An 18,998-nucleotide genomic window follows, 5' to 3' on the forward strand; every position below is an offset into this window, starting at 1 on the left:
GGCTGGCACCAGTAGAAGCTCTGCTACATTGAACGGCTGCTCCCATTCAGTTACAGGTTATCACAAGTGAGACTTTGTTAAAGCCAGGCTATGGCAGAAATGGAAACATTTTGCTGCCAGCACCCACATGCTTGAAAGCAGGAGAACGGCAGCAATGGACTTCACCCTGGCAGGTCAAAAGCCCCCACTGTGTAGGTGGTTGGGCCTGATAGCCCCATGGGGGGCTGGTTTGACCCATGATTTGCAAGTGACGCCAGGGGTGGTGGCCAAATGGCCACCGCAAGTGACTGTGGTATATGGAGGCCCTGATGCCAGGACGATTTTGCAGGGAACCTATGTGTTCTCACTATGGCCTATTATGGGGTCTCCTGTTCTGTTACATGTTGAAACTACGCAAGGGACCCCAAGCATTGACATAAAGGTCTGGTACCACAAACCGGGAAAGGTGCCAGTGGCAGTGACCCTCCTTTTCCCAGGACAAAAAGCGAGCATGTATCCTCCCAGATGGAAGGGATTTGCCATTGTTGGTTCCTATGCTACTATTTTTTTCCACCCGTTGGTGCCTATAAGCTAATATGACACAGGGACCAGGGTCCCTCACAGAAGACGTTTGTCATGTAGATTGTGAGGCGAGACCCTGGGGGGTGGAGTGTGGGGACAGACCTTCATTTCACCTGGGCCTCATTATAATATCATCATATGCCTGGAAGTTCATTAATATCATTATAACAGACTGAATTCTGCGAAGGAAGAAGTGCAGTCTAAAAAGATGAGGTAATTGCCTCTTGTCAATCATAGGTGTCAAGTGGTCCCAGGCCCATAAAGGAACAGTCTATTCTAGATAAAAAAAGGATAAAAACTCCAACTGCTCAGCAGTCTGAGCCTTTTGAACTTTTTGAGCCTTGCTTTTGCTCGGGGGCCCTCTCCAAATCCTTAGGGGTGTACTTTCTCTTCTAATAACAGCCCTTGAGCCATTCTCTGTTGCTGGGGTCCACTCCTATTTCTTTGGAGTGTACTATCTCTTCTGATAAACTACTTTTTCACCACTTCATTTCTGTGTCTCGTTCAATTCTTTGCTCGAGACGCCAAAAACCTGGACACCACGCCTAGAAAAGCCCACTCTCCGGTAATGGTCGAGGTGAAACTGGAGGCCAACCGAGTCTGGGGCTCATGCTGCCTGTGCTGCTGAACCAATAGACTGACACAGGAGTTGGGCCATAGAATAAGAATTTATTATCAGAGCACGTTTATTATCAGAGCACTGGTGGTCCAAAAACTGCTTTAACATTCTCGGATGGCTGGGTGTATTTAAGATAAAATAAGGGCATTCCTCCAGAGTCTATGTGAAGGTTTCAGGGGTCTGCATGGAGCCTTTTCCTCTGGCAATGTGATTCTCTGATGGAGTCAGTAACCCAGGAACAATGATGGGAGTAGCCTGGTATTGTAATCAATAAGTTTACGAGTATAAATCAGATTTCAGGGTAATTTTCTAAAGCAGGGAACTGGATGGGATAGGGGACATTCTGAGCTCAAACCCAGAGGGATTGTGGGGACAGAGTCCCAGAGAGCAGTTTCCAGGCTCTCAGCCTCAAGTGGAAAGGTGCTGTCTCGGTTATTAGATGGCCATCAGCTGTAATCAGATGGTCATCTGCTGTGGCTGGGTGGCCATCAGCTGTTACTGGTTAGCCATTGGCCAGATGTAACTGCTGTGGCTGAGCTAGCAAGCATGGATTGCAGCTAGCAAGTGGGGGTTGGTTGGCTGGCAGAGAATCGGCGGCAGATAGCACATCGTGTGGATCCTGCTTCCTGTATCTCCAACCCAGCTGCCAGCGAGACTATAGTGGTATGAACCCCCTATCCATGTCTCCGTGGGCGTTCCTTTTTGGCCTCACCATAGCCTGCGTTCTTATGCAGGGAGTGGGAGCTGAGTCCCTGCGTGACAGGGATGATCTATTGTTAAGCTGTATGTAGGTCAGGGAAAAGTGAGGCCACAGACGTGGAGAGGCTTCTACTAAGGGGACACCAACCACGCCCTGTTTCAATTCCCCCTGTCCTTTATTCATTTTTTTTCTACAAAAGTACAGAGTAGGGGCCAATGACCTTTCTTGGTTGCTTCCTGCTGAGAGCGGTCATCGTCCCTGCCTATGAGCACCAGAGTTTCTAGTAATCTATCAGTGGGGAGAGGGCTGTTTATGGCATAGCCAGCAGCCAGAGGCTATTACATTAGACAAAGGTGTTAGTTTCTTATTCCCCCCGGGAAAGAGTAGAGCATGTTTATTAAAAGGCATTCAATGGGCTTCCCAGGTGGGGCGCAAGTGGAGAGGCAACAATGAACAGCTTCAACAGTTGTTTGAAGAGGAGCTTCAGGTCTAAAATTGGCTCACAGGAAAAGGAGTGACAAACTTCCTTCTGGGGGAGTCCTGTGGAGACTTAAATGAAGTAAGTTTGATTTGAGGGAAGTGGACTCAGCCACTGACTCTGAAGCCCAACAACAGTTGGGGTGCTTGGAAAAATTGCAAAAGGTCCCTTCCATTTAGGAGTTAACTGGTCTGTTAGAGACCCCTCACCTCTAGGCTTCTAATAGCCCTTGGTCTCCTGGCTTTCCAGGGCTACAATATTTAGAGGGGTTGGCCAGGGAGAGGGGTCAGTCCCCCGTATTTCTTAAGTGCCTGCTGAACCTCTCCCAAGTTAACAACATAGGAAATAACAGAATTGAGGTTAGAATCTCAGCAATTAGAGCCAGGGCTTAAAGGTCTCCTGACAAAACTTTGCCAGTCCTTTTTTAAGTGTGACTTGCCCATTCTCTATTTCCTCTAAGGTATTGGCCAATGGTGAGAAACCGGCTTGAGTATGAGCCCAAATTTAGGGACTTTATTTATCCACACAACTGATATGGGAGAGCTCCCTCACTACAGAAGTTTTAAGGCTCCATCATTATAGAAATTTTTAAGTCCCCTCGATATAAAAATTTTAAGTCTTCTTTTCTCTAGTTTCTTAGCTTTTTAGTCCCTGGTTTTAATCACTCTTTTAACCAATTTCTTAATTCTAAACCAAAGATTACTCTTAGCCTAAATGACAAAATGTTTCTCACCCCTGCTTCAGATAACTACTTCAAAGCCTATGACTCCAACTTGTTAACTGTAGTCATTATAGTCCAACACTCCGCCAGGCCAGTCCATACCTAACTCCTGGGTGGAATAAGGTAAATAGACTTCAAAGTCCTGTTCCTAGAACCAGCACCTCAAATTTATTAACTAACATCTGTCTCTCCTAATCTGGGGGCCGTGAGGATACAAGTTATGTCCCAGCAAGGCTTCCAGTGCACCCCAACCAAGGCAGATAGGAGACCCCTCTTTTTATTTAAGATCAGATAGGGTGAGAGTTTCGTGAATCCCCATTAGGTAGGTACAGCTCTACCCCACCTTCTCAGCATGAAGCAGATGCAGAGGAAAATACTTCCTGTCCCTCAACTCCCCACAGAGATTTATTGGGATCACGTCTCTCAGGAGAAATAAGGCAAGCAGTTAGAAACAGGTATTTGGGTCTCTGCATTCCTGGTGTCCAACACAATCTATGGAGACCTCCCCAATTTTTTCTTATCTGCCCTAGCCATTAACTGCTGTGAGGACCTAATTAAATTGGACTCGTCGTCACTCACACCTGCAAGGTAGAAGGCCATCAGGACCTCCATCTCACCCTAGCCTCATTATACCACATTATAATATCATTCATATGCCCAGTAGTTCATTAATACCATTATAACAGAGTGAGCTCTTGGGATGAGGTAATAGCCCCTTATCAATTACAGATGTCAATCAAGCGGTCCCACGCCCAGAGAGGAACAGCCCATCCTGGAGAAAAAGAGATAAAACCCCTAGGCTCCTGCTAACTGTTCTCTTTTGAGCCTTGCCTTTGCTCGGGGCGTGCTCCAAACTCTTTGGAGTGTACTTTTTCTCCTAATAATGCCACTTTGAGCCTTGAACCTTGAGCCTTAAAGCCTTGAGCTGCTTTTCTTTGTGCTTGGCCGGCTCCTAATTCTTTGGAGTGTACTTTCTTTTCTAATAAACTACTCTCTTACCACTCTGCCTCTGTGTCTTGTTCAATTTTTGCTCGAGGTGGCAAAAACCTGGACACAGCGCCACGGAGAGCCAATCCTCCGGTAACATAGTGGCTAAGTTTCCCAGTTCTCCTCCCCAAGGCTCAGGTTTGCCCTGTTGTGGGAAGCTAGCTCAGACTCCGCCAGGTTTGAACTCTGGTGTGAGAGCCAAGCTGGATCTCATCGAGAAGGGTTCCCCTCTCTGGTAACATAACCAAGCAGGTTTCAGAGGAAACAGGTCCAGAGTGAGGAAAGAAGACAGAATAAATGGCTCCCATATCAATCAGGAAATTAACAGACTTACCTGCTGCATCAAGGATCACTCACAATTCCTCCCCTATAATGAGAATAGCCTCTTTCTCCTGGGTGGGGGCGGGGGGAGGCGGGGGTGGGGGAGGGAGGCACTGGAACCCTCAGACCTGTCTTGGTCACAGCCATTTGCAGGGAAGCAGTTTGTCTTTGCTCCCTTCAGAACAGGGGACAATCCCTTCTCCAGTGTCCTTTTAGTTTGCATATGGGTCATCGCTGTTTCGGGGGACCTTTTCTAGGGTTTCTGGGGGGCCCTGGCCTTGGCCTATTAACTGCAGCTGAAAAACTTGCCTGTCTCTGGCTTTATCTCTATTCTTTCTATTCCTTTCTTTCCTTGTTTTCCCTGTCTCCGTTGTTAAAGACATTTACATAAAATCTCTGGCCTTCTCTAGGATCTGAGTCTCTATCAGGGATGTAAGTGGGCCAGAACTATTATATTTTGTGAGGTTAGGGAAAACATTAGGTTAGGCTTTCTTATGCTGGCCTATTCTCTGATGCTGAGGAGGGCACATGAACTCCAGCAGTCCTACAATACAGAAGTTTACATAATGATTAGCAAAACTTCGTCCTATTTGGTAGAAAGAGAACTTTAATTTTGCACCAGCTTACTTTTTGTATTTAAATATGCCTAATCAATCGCATTTAGCTTAACTATACATAAAATTCTCTTAAGATTTTTCTTCATAAGCCTACAACTTTCCCAGTCCCTCTTAGTTTGTCTCCTCTCATTCAGAAATAACCATCGTTAGGACAAACTACTCTTTCAGTTCCTTCAAAAATGTATTTCCATACTATATACCTTTCTTGAAAACACATATTATTTCCTTTCATATTAGTTAGAATCCATAACCTTCAAAATCTTAATTTTTACTAACAACTAAAAGCAAGAAATTAGCATTTCTATTGGCAAATCCAGGGACATATTTTGCAACCTTCAAAAGCGTAGGCTTTTGTAATAAAATATAAGATATATTTATTAATAGATCTTAATTTATCTTTCAATGTTCCTGTGAAAAGAAGCCATAAATAGATGAACTCAGACCTATCTAATACTATTTCAGTATTTCATTATTTTGACATACCTAAATATTAAATAATTTTTATCATTTAACACAACTTAGTAAAACTGAAATTTTAAGTTACCAACAGAGGCTGAGAAACCACATCCAAACATCCACACTATATAACTATTACTGACAGTTTTCATCTAAAACCTTATTTCAGTTAACATTTTATTATTAGTTCTTAACTATGAGATTTCAAAGTTAATTATTACCCAAGCTATTTTTTTGACAAATTTTGTAACAGAGATAACATAAATTTATCTTTGTAAATCCAGGTAAAACAAGATACCATATCTAAAGTTAATAACCTTAAGAGACATATCTAACCAAAAGTTGAACCAGCCTTAGTATCAAACATTTTCTTAGATCACATGATCCTGAAAAGTACTTGGGTTAGTTTTTATTGTTTAAATTTATATAAGAACTTAATCTTTTTTTCTTTAAGCCAATCAAATATAATCTGGTAATACCATCCAGGAGGCAAAACCATTGTATAGAAAACATAGACAAACACAGATATCAGAGATCACATACATATAAAGACAACTATTAACAATTGCAGAGAGGACCTAAGATTTTACAATTGCCCCTACAATTTCAAAGAGGCTGGAACAAGGGGTTGGGGGCCTGGCTTGCGGTTTTAGCTGCTTATTTTTAAAAAATGTCTTTTTTTCTTCAGTTACCTCAGCCTCAGGCATTCCTGGTTATAAGTGGGTTAGGAGAAGGGTGGAATCCCCTTTTCTCTGAAATATCAGTTTAGTTCCCTTCTTTTCAGAGTCTATCATAAAGGCTTATACATAAGAAATTTCATCCTATTTCCCAGACTTCTAACAGAACAATTCCAGTACAGTATAATAATTCAATGAACTTTTGAGTGACCAGTGCCCTCCAGAATCTAATATATACATTGGCCAAGTAGTACTGTAATAGAACATTAATTTCTTTTTGGTCAACGGCTTGTAACCATAATCTTGCCAATGGCCTAATATTTTGCCCAGTGGGCTCCCAGCGGGTCGAAACCTTAGATCTCGTTATTGAGCTTGAACAAATATGGCCATGTTTAACATAAACTTAACCACACAGACAGACCCAAGTATTCTCTGGATGGATTGGACAGACAAAACCAGAAAAACCAGATTCGGATCAGAACAGCAGATAACAGAAACCAGACCTAGCTAGGTGCCAGATTTGGTGCGACATCGTCTTACTCCATATACATGGTCCGTCGACCATCAAACAGTTGACCAGTGGTCTAAAACCAGAAACCGCATGTGACCTTAAGACCACCAGATGCCCAAAACCCGAAGCCAGATGTGGTGTCCTCTACAGTGCAGCAAATGGGCCCCGCTTCCCTGGGAACAATGTTGCTTACCATAAGGGCAATTCCAGACCCAGAGCAAGCTTGCAACCAGAACCCCTTACTGGTGGGGGTATTATGCCTTGCTGAATATTGCAGCCTCTCCTATTGGTGCCAGTGGGTCAGTATGACCCCCAGATGGCTCTCAAAGAGGAGCTCGAGATGGTGAGTGCAAAATCCTCTGGCTGCACACGACAGACCCACCCTGCTTCCAGAACCAGAGGCAGAAAACAGAGAAAATGCTTATTCTATTACAAAAGAGCAGAAGGGCCTTCCTGATGGGCGGACCCTGGTGCAACCCCCACCTCAGCAAGCAAAATCACTTGACAGCTGCTTCCAGAAGTTGGTCTTGCACCGAGGAATATGCCCAGTTTTAGGCAACCCGCGAGCCCTCTGCAAGCCGAAAGACTTACTGGAGGAACTCCGAAGCTGTCCTGGCAGAGTCACCAGCAACTGAAACCAGAGGCAAACCGAGTCTGGAGCTCATGTTGCCTGTGCTGCTCAGCCAATAGACTGACACTGGAGTTAGGCCATAGAATAGGAGGAGTTCATTATCAGAGCACTGGTGGTCTGAGAAGGCCGTGGGTTAACACCTCCCAAAACTGCCTTAACGTTCTCAGACTGGCTGGGGGTATTTAAAGGGAAATCTGGGCGTTCCTTCAGAGGCTATGTGAAGGTTTCAGGGGTCTGCATGGAGCCTTTCCTCTGGCAATGTGATTCTTAGGTGGAGTCCGCAACCCAGGAACTATGATGGGAGTAGCCTGGTATTGTGACCAATAAGCCTAAGGGTATTAGTCACAAGTTTCAGGGTAATTTTCTAAAACGGGGAACTGATAGGACAGGGGACATTCTGAGCTCAAGCCCAGGGGGATGATCTATTGTTAAGCTGTATGTAGGTCAAGGAAAGCTGAGGCCGTGGATGTGAAGAGGCTTCTACTATGGGGGTGTCAACCAGGCCCTGATTCGGGGCTGAGGAGGTACCCATCCCCTGGGCATGAAGCAGGCTGCCACTGGGGCTAAACGGGTGGACTGAGGAACAGGACAGTGACATGATGACATTCAGGGACAGCCTCTCTGGGACTCTAACCCTCCTCTTGGCTGGTGCCTCCCTGCCACTGGGGAAGAAGATGGGATTTGGGTCCCGAGGATCTGGGCTGTAATGATAAGTGTCACATGTCATCTAGCTTCATCGAATGGCCAGGATCCTGGCTCCTGTGCTGTGGTGAAGTGCCTTCCATCTCCAGGGATGTGAGGGGCTGATGCTGAGACCAGGGCCAGAGGGGGAGGGATGCAGGTGGCCTCAAACCCCTGTAGTCACTTCCTCCCCTTGGTGTGGGCCAAGTGCAGTGGAAGTGCAGTAGGGCCAGCCCCTGGTGAGCAACCGCCCCGCCACCTGGGATGGGTGAGCAGAGTGCCTGAGGGGGCTCTGGGAAGACCTACCTGAAGGCCATGGTGGACCTAGTTTAGGATTGTTGGCCTAGGAGGGCTTGCATACTCAGTGTCCTGGGCAGTTGTGCTGTGCCCACCGTATCCCTGCGTCTTGGCTGTGAATCCTGGACCTGCCAGGCCTGCTACAGGAATCTGGGGCTCAGGCAAGAATCTGGAGTGCCAGGGGTACCCAGGGGCCAAACAGGTCCACAGACCCTGTCTCCATCCTCTTTCAGCCAGGTGAGGGATCTGAGCCCAAGTGTCTTTTCAATACCTCCAGATGGTAGTGACCTGGGGGACTGTGGTGAGCCAAAGCCCTGCTCTGGTGCCTCTCTGAAGGGGACACTGAGCATACCACAGCCACTAGACACAACACGGCTTCTGGTGCTGGCACCTGGTAAGTGAGGGTAAGCACTGGGTCCCTCCCATACAAACCTGCAGAATTGTTCAATAGATGATCATATGCACATATTCTTTAAAGGTATAGGTGAAGATACAGGAAAGAAATTGGAATCCCCAGGTGCCTGCCGTGAGAAGTCACTAAAAGGCAGCACTGTAAGAGTGTGAGGTAACACTTCAGTGCCCGTGTGTGCATGTGTGCACATGCATATGTGCATTTAAGTTGTATGTGTATGTATGTGCACTTGCATGTGTGTGCATGCGTGTGAATGTGTGCATACGACCTCGGGCTTTAACCACATGGCACAGGAGGCAGGGTTTGAGCCTATACAGGGCAAGTCCCCTCAAAGGGAGGCACTGTCGCTGAAGAGGAGAGGAGGAATCTGCTACCACCACAGGGGCAGGGAACAGCTCTGCCTGTGATTCGGGTGGAAAAGTCTCCTCTGTGTAATCGGTCCCCTGAGCCTCTATTGTCTATTGGATGGGAGTGGGAATTGACAGCACAGTGTGGGCTGGGATTCCCAGGCTGGGTAATGAACATACAATTGATCCCATTTCTGTGATACTCCAAGGTGCCAGGAGGAAGCTAATAAAACTTAGGTCATATAGGATTTTCATTGAGAAAAACATCCTTGCTGATTAGGAGCCCACAATAACAATGTCAAACATATTCCATTGTGCTTTTATGAACTGGACTCAGCAACCCAAGAAAGAGGAGCCCAGAACCCCCAGCACTGAGGGTGACACGACACCATGAAAGAGTCTGTGAAAATGATTAGAGGTAGAAAAAAACCTAACAAGGGAAAGGTATGATAAAAGAACAAGGTTTGAAAAAAATGAACTTCTCAAAATTAACATTGATTATGTTAAAATTAAAATCTAATGAGCAAGCTAAACAGCTGACTAATGCAGTGAGGAACAGAGTGATGACAATATTGGAGGAGAGCATCAGAGCACAGTGCCAGGGATGAGGGATGACAAATGTCACAAGAAAGTGAAGAGATACGGATGGAATTAGAAAGCCTCATATTTAGCTAACAGGAGAGAGTGGAGAGAATGGGGGAAAGGCAGCCTTCAGTGCGATGGCTGAGAAACGAACAGAACCAATGAAAGATGTGAACGTTCAGATTGAGGACATATAAGAATAGCAATTGAAGAAATATTACAATATGGACTGAGCCCATTTATTCATTTGACAATTATTTTTGAGCACCTCCAGGTACTGAGCATCTTGTACACCTGGACATTTTGCTCAGATGTGATGCTGAGAGAGGTTCCATGATTTTCCGAGGGACCTGTGGAGGGCGAGCAGCATGGCTCAGCTCGGGACACGGTTGGTCTGTGCCCCCACCCATCAGTCTGCTCTGCTTACTCTGCCATCCATGTCCTCCCAGAGAGGCCTGGGGAACAGAGCCAGTCTTGGGGCAAGGATCCACAGTGCTCTCTAGTACCTGCTCCCAAGGGACATTCCCTGCCTTTTGCTGAGGTCCCTTTGTTTTTAGCAGATGCTTGGCTCTCAGCTAGAGACATAACCAGCTCAGAACTTTGGGGACTGTCACACGCGGCGGCCTGCGGGGTCTCAGCTCCCGCTCCCCACACAAGAACACAGGATATGGTAAGGTCTAAAAAGGAACAACCACGGAGCCATAGGTAGGGGAGTCATACCACCATAGTCTCACTGGAGGCTGGATTCACACGACGTGTGACCTGCTGTCTGCTTTTCTGCCAACCGACCGACTCTCCTCCACTCCCCTCGACTCTACTCCCCAACGCAGCCGCAGCAGTTATATTAGTGGCCAATGACTCACTGGCTACAGCTGACAGCCAACTAGCCACAGCTGATGGCCATCCAATCACAGTTGATGGCCATTTACTACGTGAGCCAGCACCTTTCCACGTGAGGGCGAGAGCCTGGAAACTGCGCTCCTGGCTCTGTTCCCACAGACTCCCATCCTGGAGTTGCATGGGCCATGCTTTTGTCTGTGTGTGGGTCTCTTGTAGGCCTGATCCTGGGCACCGCTCCCCACAGCAGACCTCCCTGGCAACATCTGCTTGTGCTCCAAGCTGAGCAGCCTTGTGTAAGCAAGGCTTCCAGATGAAATAAAGGACACCCAGCTAATGTGCATTTCAGTAACCACATAGTTTTACTGTGAGTGTGTCCTTAACACTGCAGGGTATCGCGGTGGTGGTTTTCCTTCTAATCTGGCTGCTGCCTATGCGCATGGTCACAAAGGGCAGAGGCAGGACAGAATCTGACGGGGTACAAGGTCCAGCTCCCAGCACAGCGGCTATGGGCGGATGTGCCACCTGGGCAGGGCTGAAGGTTGCCGGCTGCTGGTCTTAACAAAGCAGGGCCTGTCCTCTTCTGCAGGCCCCCTCTCTTCTCTGAACCCCAACTTGGTACTCCTCCTGATGCCTTACAACTGCTCACCCGCTCACCCAGCAAGTTCACAGAACAGAAAGACGCGGGTGTCTTTCTGGAAGTGCGACCAGCCTGGAAGTGCTACCTGGAGCTTGGTGACCTCATGCCAGCCCTTTCCTCTCTGTATGCCTCTTTCCTCAGCTGTAGAATCTTCCTTCTAGCCTCTACCCTTGTTGGTGCTTGTTCGCAGGGAGGCAGACAAAGCCCAGGGGAGAGAATCTCGCTACAAAATTTCTCTTTGCAAAGAGCAGAAATTCCATCCATCAATCTTGGTGAAGGCTCAGAAGAGTGGTTACGACTCCCACATCAGCCAGCTGCCCATTTTTCAAGAAGAAGAAGAGGGAACTTTTGCCAGGGTGAGATAAGGGAATTCTTCCCTAAATGGCCTTGCTCGTCCATTACCTGTGTGGCTAGGACAGGAGGGAGGCATGGCCCATTGTGCAGGGTGACACTTTCTCCACAGAGCCCTCAATGGCCCATGAATCACTTCGCTGAGGACAGACAGAGGTGGGGAGCAGGAGGAGGTGAAAACAGCAGATCCCAGAGGGGATGGGTGGGGGAAGGAAGGAGGTGTCAGAAGTGGACACCAGCATCTAGTCAGAGGCAGCAGTGGGACAGGGCCCAGGGGCTTGGGCCAGGAAGGATGCAGGCATGATTTGTATTTAATTGTTCCCATGAAAATTCACTGGGATTCTTGTGTCAGACCCTGTGCTGGCCAATATCACATGTATCAACTCATTTAATCCTCATAAAACTCTAAAAGAGACTTATTGCTGGAGTGACAACATGATTTATTGTCCAAATTGAGACTCCTGCGAAGTGAAAGGAAGTTGACTAATATGTATTTTGGGACACGAGACATCTGCCATGATGGCCCTCTGCAAAATGAGTCATGAGGTCACTACGGGAAACGGGCTCAGAGATGTTAGTTCATTTTGCCCAAGGTTCAGCAGCAGATCCAGCAGCAGATTTAGGATTTCCAAAGGGAAGGTTTTAGACATTCATATTCTCTTCATCCTCAGTGAATGGGCCAGAGAAGCACCGCACTCCACTCTCCTGGGAAACCACATAAGGAGGCAGTGAACTCCTGAAGGGCAGCTCAGGCATCAGAGGTCCCCGTTCCTACCTGCCTGCGCCCTTCACTCACTAGCATGCTGGCCTTGCTCACTTTCTGTGTCACACCTGACCGGGTGGCTGCATGCAGCCCCTCCCTGCTGTGGACTGCCAGGGTGGCCTTGTTGTAGATCAAGGGAGCTCTTGACCAACCCAGTCTCTGCATTCAGGTACCCAGCTCCTTGGTGCCGGACAGTGGTCATCAACCCTTCTCTGAAGATCCATTTGTTTGTCTAATGTCTTTGTCTTTTCAGCCTCTTCTCCTGGAATGTGACTTCCTGAGTGAAAGGAGAGTTTCCTCTTGCTGGAGCCTTCCCCACCTCTCCCCCACACCACATATGTGTGTGCACATGGTCAGGTGTCTGTGTGTGTGTGTGTGTGTGTGTGTGTGTGTGTGTATACATTCATGGGTTGTTTTCTAACTGGTTCTACTGCAGACAAATTAGAAGAGAAGGACAGCACCTTTTATTTTGCTCATTCCTTCATTTAACGCCTATTTATTGAAAATCTGCTATGTTCCAGACAGTTATAGGCTTTTAAGATACAGTAGTTTAAAAAGATTTTTAAAAGCCCATAACCCCAAATCTGACGTTTTACTGGGGGACATGGAAAAAACCAAATAACCAAAAAAAATGTTTTAAACTATCAGGAATTGAAAGGTTCTCTGAAGGGACCGAACTCAGAGTTCAGGGAGAAACGGGTTCAGAAGATGAGATCCCCAAAGAAGACTAGAGGATGAGAGACCTGGGACTGGACCTGAGGGCTCCCTGACCAGGCACGAAAAGCACTTGGTGCTCAAGGACACTTGAATATTAATATGCTGCGACACAAAGATCCAATGGCTTGGCCGTTGGGTATGCTGTTTGAGGAGTGGGTAACAGTGCAGAAATGCTCAGAGAAAATGAACTTGAGGAGTTGTGGGGAGGCTCCTGGGGGGTGAAGAGCATGTACATGGAGCCCTGGGATGGTCGTGGGAGCCGGTCAGAAGGGACGTGGCCCTCTCAGACCCTCAGGGAACTCGTGTCTCTGATCTGACCCTCTCCACCTGGCCAGGAAACCCTTTCAAGTCTTTTCTTGCCAAGCATTCTTGCTCTGCCTGCTGCGCTCTTATAGCAGCCACAACTCCTCTCTCCACCCTCCATGTTTGCAATCTGTATTTGCTCTCTCCACTTTGAAGTTGCTCACTCCTTAGATCCTTGTAATTAGGGAGTGACGGCAATCTCCTCTAAAGTGAAAAAACTTTGCTCTCCCTTCTCTGCTCCCTGAAAAGACCTTGTGTAGCAGCAAGCAGCCAGCACTATCCTGGTCTGGTAGCTCAGGCAGGGCCGCCTCTCCAGGGATGGCGCTGGGCCCACCTTCCACCGTGACCCATTACACAGGGGCCTTCCTAAAGCGGGACCACACTACCATATGGCCTTCCCCCACAACACCAGGTAGCTGTCATGGGGATTGACCTCACAAGTTGTCGTGAGGATGGAACGAACCAGCACAGTGCGTGGTACACAGTACACGCTCATTAAATAGTAACTGCTATTGTTAGTTGTTATTTTTAAGTACATGGTAAGTGCTTGATATTGTTGTGAATGTGTTACAAAAGTCTGTCTGATTTAGTCCTCCCAAATACCTTTATGGGTGTATGTTACTGTATTTTTCCGTTTTTATAAATGAGAAAGCTGAAGCTCAGAGAGGTCGAGTGAAAGTCTTAGGTCACTCAGCAATTACAAGGAGGAGCTGAGACTCCATGCCAGATCTGCGTGACCAGTGTGTGTGTTCCTTCCTTTCTGGGCATAGTGGCCAATCAGACGGGTGAGGAATGGAGAGCCTTCCTGTTATCTCCACTGACAGAGAGCCTCTCATCTCCATTCTCCCTTCCATTGGTTTGTCTTCCTAGGAGCTGGGGAAGGGCATGATGCAAGAGGCGACATCTCACAGCAAATTATGCCTTGCAGCGAACAGAGTACAGCTGGATGCAGTGAAACAGAGTTTGTATTGGAATATATTATGGTCCTTACATAAATTAATTATAACCCTTCTGCTGGAAGGAAGCTTCGTATATAATTAACATTTGCTGGAGGGAGGAGGCGTAAAGGAGCTGCCATCTTCAAGAGGGGCCCAACAAGGGTTGGGTTAAAATAACTCTCTGTTGGGGTTCAGGTAGGCAGAGATCACAATAGTCAGCCTTCATGTTAGCTCTAGTAATGGTGTCACTGCCCGAGCCCTTCTAGGTGCCAGGCACATCATAGACGTCGCCCAGTTTAATCTTCAAAATAGTCTTGTTAGGGATCATTAGCCCCAGTTTACAGATGAGGAAACTGAGGTTAATAGACGTGATTAAAGCAGCACAGCCAGTAGGTTCTGTTTCTCTCCAAAGCCTGTGTGCCTTCTTCACTTGCACCTCTCAGCCACAGAGGCTATAGTCCAATTGGAGACTCTTTCTTGCTGTATAATTCTGATGAACTCTCCAAACCCCAGCTGCTTGCTCTGGAAAGGAGAGCTAATAAGGAGATATGCTCACTCACAGAGAGGCTGGAAGAATTCGAGGTGGAAATACACTTTGCACTCATTCCTGCATTTATTGTGTGCCCATCATAAAAAACCAGAAAGTCTGCCCAGTAGTGGGTTTCCCCAGTGGTGCTGACATTTAGGAGGTGCTGACAGCTCAGAAATGGATGAGCGCAGAGCTGGTGACCCACCTTGGCTGGAAGGTACCCTCAGGTTGGTGCCATCTGGGTCTGGAGAGCTGCCTAGGAAGCTCCCCTGGGGCTGGGTGCCTGGTGATTGTAACTGTGAGAGCAACAGTGACTGCATCAAGGGCTTTCTTCAGCTCTTAGACATGCCCTATGGGGTGGGCGTCCCCATCACTTGAGCACAGAGATGTTAAGCATCTTGCCCCTGCCACACAGCAGACACATGGTGTACCTGGGACCTAGGCTGGCCTGGGGACTTACCCAGGTTGTGTTGAACTCTGACACTGCTATCCCACTGGACTCCCATCTTGGTTCTGGGTCATGTACTGTCGTGTCATCATATGGTGGTGACCTGGCATAGCGAAGGTACTCTTTACTTCCATCCCGATCCTCTTGTCTAGAAGAAAGGCGCCCTTTTCCTAATTGGTCTCTCACTGCATTAAGGGGCCACATGAGTGCAGCAGAAAAAACATGGGTTTTTGGAAGCAGGTAGACTTGTTCCCATTGCAGTCCTCTCATTCTCCGCCCTAAATCACTTGACTGCTCTTGGAGTGTCCTCATCTGTGAAATGGGGACAATGACTAACCTTGAGATTGCCAGGACCAACACACAGGAAGCAGGCAATGGATGGCAACCACTGATAATGGGCCTGAAGAAGGCAGGATCCATACGTGCTGAGAGGAGGTCGGAATGGGACCTGGGTCAATGACTAGAGGCTGCGTACAGGGTATGAGGAGGAGCCAGTCCCAGGGTGTGTGTGTGTGTGTGTGTGTTTGTGTGTGTGTGTGCGTGCATGTGTAAGCATGTAAATGTGAGTGTGTGCATGTGTGTATGTGAGTATGCATGTGCAGAAGGGAGCACTACAAAGAGGCTGAGGCGGTCAGCAGGGTAAGGAAGTGCAAAAGGGGAACCAATGGGTTTGGAGTTTGAGGGATGGGGGGCCTGAGATCTGGTTACAAAGGACTCAGGTGCTAAAAGTCCTCTCTACCTCCCCCTTCTAATAACTGCGCTGTGAACTGAAGCAGAAACCCACACACCTCATTTGGTCCTAGCTAGAGGGAGGTTGGCTTTAATTACAGGAGGTTCAGTCACGGAAAGTCAGCACTTGTCTCTTCTCCCACCTCTCCTCACCCACTCAGGGCTGCTCTGGTTTCCATGAGCACATCAGGGTCAGGCCTGCAGGTGTAGACACAGCAAGCCCAGAGCATCTGCATGGCCACATGCAAGGACTGTGTGCCTGGAAGCTAAGCACATCTGGATGTCCTTTGCTCTGGAAGACTGCAGCTCTGTCAAGTCCTAGGAAGCTGAAAGGTGAGCTCAGGAATCTGAAATCTGACCTACTTCTCTCAAAGCGCCTTATCACCTGTTCCTGGGCCTTGTTTTATCTGCTTTATTGGCAGATGCCTGTGTCCACGCTGACTGCTGGCTATCTTCTCTCTCCAGCTGTGAGACCCTCCACCCCTCCCTCTTCCTAAACACAACCTTTTCAGAGATGCAGAAACTCAGGCTCAGAAGCTTGTTTGATAGCCCTCCACCCCCAAACAAACTGTACAAATCTCCATGACTACCCTGATTCTGTCCATGAACAGAATTAGGCTCTGTACTAAGTAAAGACACAGAGGAGAAGACATGGTGTCTGACCTGGAGTAGAACAAAGTCTGATGAAAAAAATAGAAAACACAGTGCAAACACTGTGTTCGACACTCTTCATCTCCCATCAGGCCTTTGCGTGCTGGTTCTTCACTTGAGTCCCCGCCCTGCTCATCTGCTTACATCCCTGGCATCCTCTGGGTCGCAGATAGTCTTTCCTGCTCTACCTCATCTAACTTAGGTCCCCTTGATTTGTCTTGCTCTCTGTCTCACTGCTTTCATGACCACTGTGATTGGAGTTTATTTTCTGCTTGCTTGTTAAGTATCTGCCTTCCCACAGAACTGTAAGTTTCCTGAGGACAGGACCTGGTCTGCTTTGTTCTGCACTTGATAGTCAGGGCCTATCGTGGGGTCATACTCACAGTGGACACCAGATAAGTGTTTATTGAATGAGTGGATCGATGAAGGAATGAGCGGGTGAGTGAAAGCATGTGAGATGCTGATATGCCTTCTCCTGCGGAAAATTGGAAGGAAGGTCCTCTTTGAGAATCCTCAGTTTAAAAAGTTCTGCCAAATACTGACTTCCTTTCAAAGAGGGAAAGGGGGCAAAAGTAACTTTATAGTGGAGAAACATGACCAACATCTCAGGCAGGTGGCCGAGATAATGTCAACAATGACAAGTCATGTTGGTAGGATGTGTACTTGCCATAATGTGATGGGTGTGACACTTCACCTCTATGGTCTTCCTTGCAAAGACCCATTATCCCAGTCTAATCATCAAAAAATCACCAGACAAACCCCAGCTGAGGAACATTATACAAAATAACTGAATCATACTCTTTAAAACTGTCAGGGCAATGAAAAAAGAAGGAAAGTCTGGGAAGTCATCATAGGCAAAAGGAACTTGAGATGTGATGATGAAATGTAATGTGATACTGGAACAGAAAAAGGTCATTAGGAAAAAAGTAGGAAAATGTGAATAAACTATGGACTTAGTTAATAGTAGTAATAATAATAATACATCAGTGTTGAATCATTAATTGTGACAAATATACAATGTAAGATATTATAACAGGAATATTATTGAAAAATATATAATATTAGATGTTAAAAATAGAGGAAAACTGGGTATAGGATTATGGGAACCGTCTGTATGCTCTTCACAAGTTATCTGCATATCTAAAACTGTTCTAAAATTAAAACATTATCAGAGGACTTCTGGTTTCTGGTCTGGCATGTAATGAGCTTGGAAATGATAACTAGTGTCCTTAGAACAAGAAAATAGTTGAATAAATTGAAAACCAACAACTCTACTAAGATCCTTCAAAGAATTGAGGTCATAGGGCAAACTGCTGCCTTAATAATTGGAGAGGTAGACAGGCAGATACAGAAAATCACATCATTTTTTTTCCTGAGCAGAATTCTTTTTTTGTAAATAATTTTATTTTTTCAATTACAGTGGACATACAATGTTATATTAGTTTAAGGTGTGCAACGCAGTGATTAGACATTTCTATACTTATGAGGTAATCACCCTGATAAACCTAACCCATCTGACACCATACATTGTTATTATACTATTGTTGACTGTATTCCTTATGCTATACCCTGCATCCCAATGACTACTTTGTAACAAGCAATTTGTACTTCTTAATCTCCCCCTTTTTCATACCCCCTTGCAACCTTCCTCCCATCTGGCAACGATCAAAATGTTCTCCGTATCTATGAGTTTGTTTCTGTTTTGTTTGTTTGTTAATTTTGTTCTTTAGATTCCACATATAAACAAAATCACATTGCATTTGTGTTTCTCTGTCTGACATACTCCACCCAGCAGAATAACCTCCAGGTCCATCCATATTGCTGCAGATGGCAAGAACCCATTCCCTTCAATGGGCAAGCAATATCCCATTGTATGTAAAAGATGTGATAACAAACTATGGGGATTATTTAAATTAAAAAAAATATTACAGTAAAAGACACATTGCCGTTAATTCCCCTCAAAATACTCCCCTTCGCTTCAAACACACACACACACACACACACACACACACACACACACACACACTATATATGTATATATTCTTTTTTTTCTTTTTCTGTTTTTTTTCGGGGAAGGACAGGGAGTATATCATCTACACTTTTGGGCAAATTTATCTTTTATGCTCTTCGCTTCATGTCCACATCAAAGTCCAGCACCAGCAGCTTGGTTTCTTCAGTCCTTTTCCGACTCCTAACTGCATACACCAGCTGTGTGTGTGTGTGTGTGTGTGTGTATATAATTTTACAGAAGTCCCTCTAACATTTTTGTAATACTGGTTTGGTGGTGATGAACTCCTTTATTTTTTTTTTTCGTTTTTTCCTGGGAAGCTCTTTATCTGTCCTTTGATTCTAAATGATAGTTTTTCTGGGTAGAATAATCTTGGTTATAGGTCCTTGCTTTTCAACACTTTGAATATTTTGTGCCAATCCCTTTTGGCCTACAATGTTTCTGTTGAGAAATCAGCTGACAATCTTATGGGAGCTCCCTGGTAGT

The sequence above is a fragment of the Rhinolophus ferrumequinum genome, chromosome 25 (genome assembly GCF_004115265.2).
Source record: "Rhinolophus ferrumequinum isolate MPI-CBG mRhiFer1 chromosome 25, mRhiFer1_v1.p, whole genome shotgun sequence".
NCBI lineage: Eukaryota > Metazoa > Chordata > Mammalia > Chiroptera > Rhinolophidae > Rhinolophus > Rhinolophus ferrumequinum.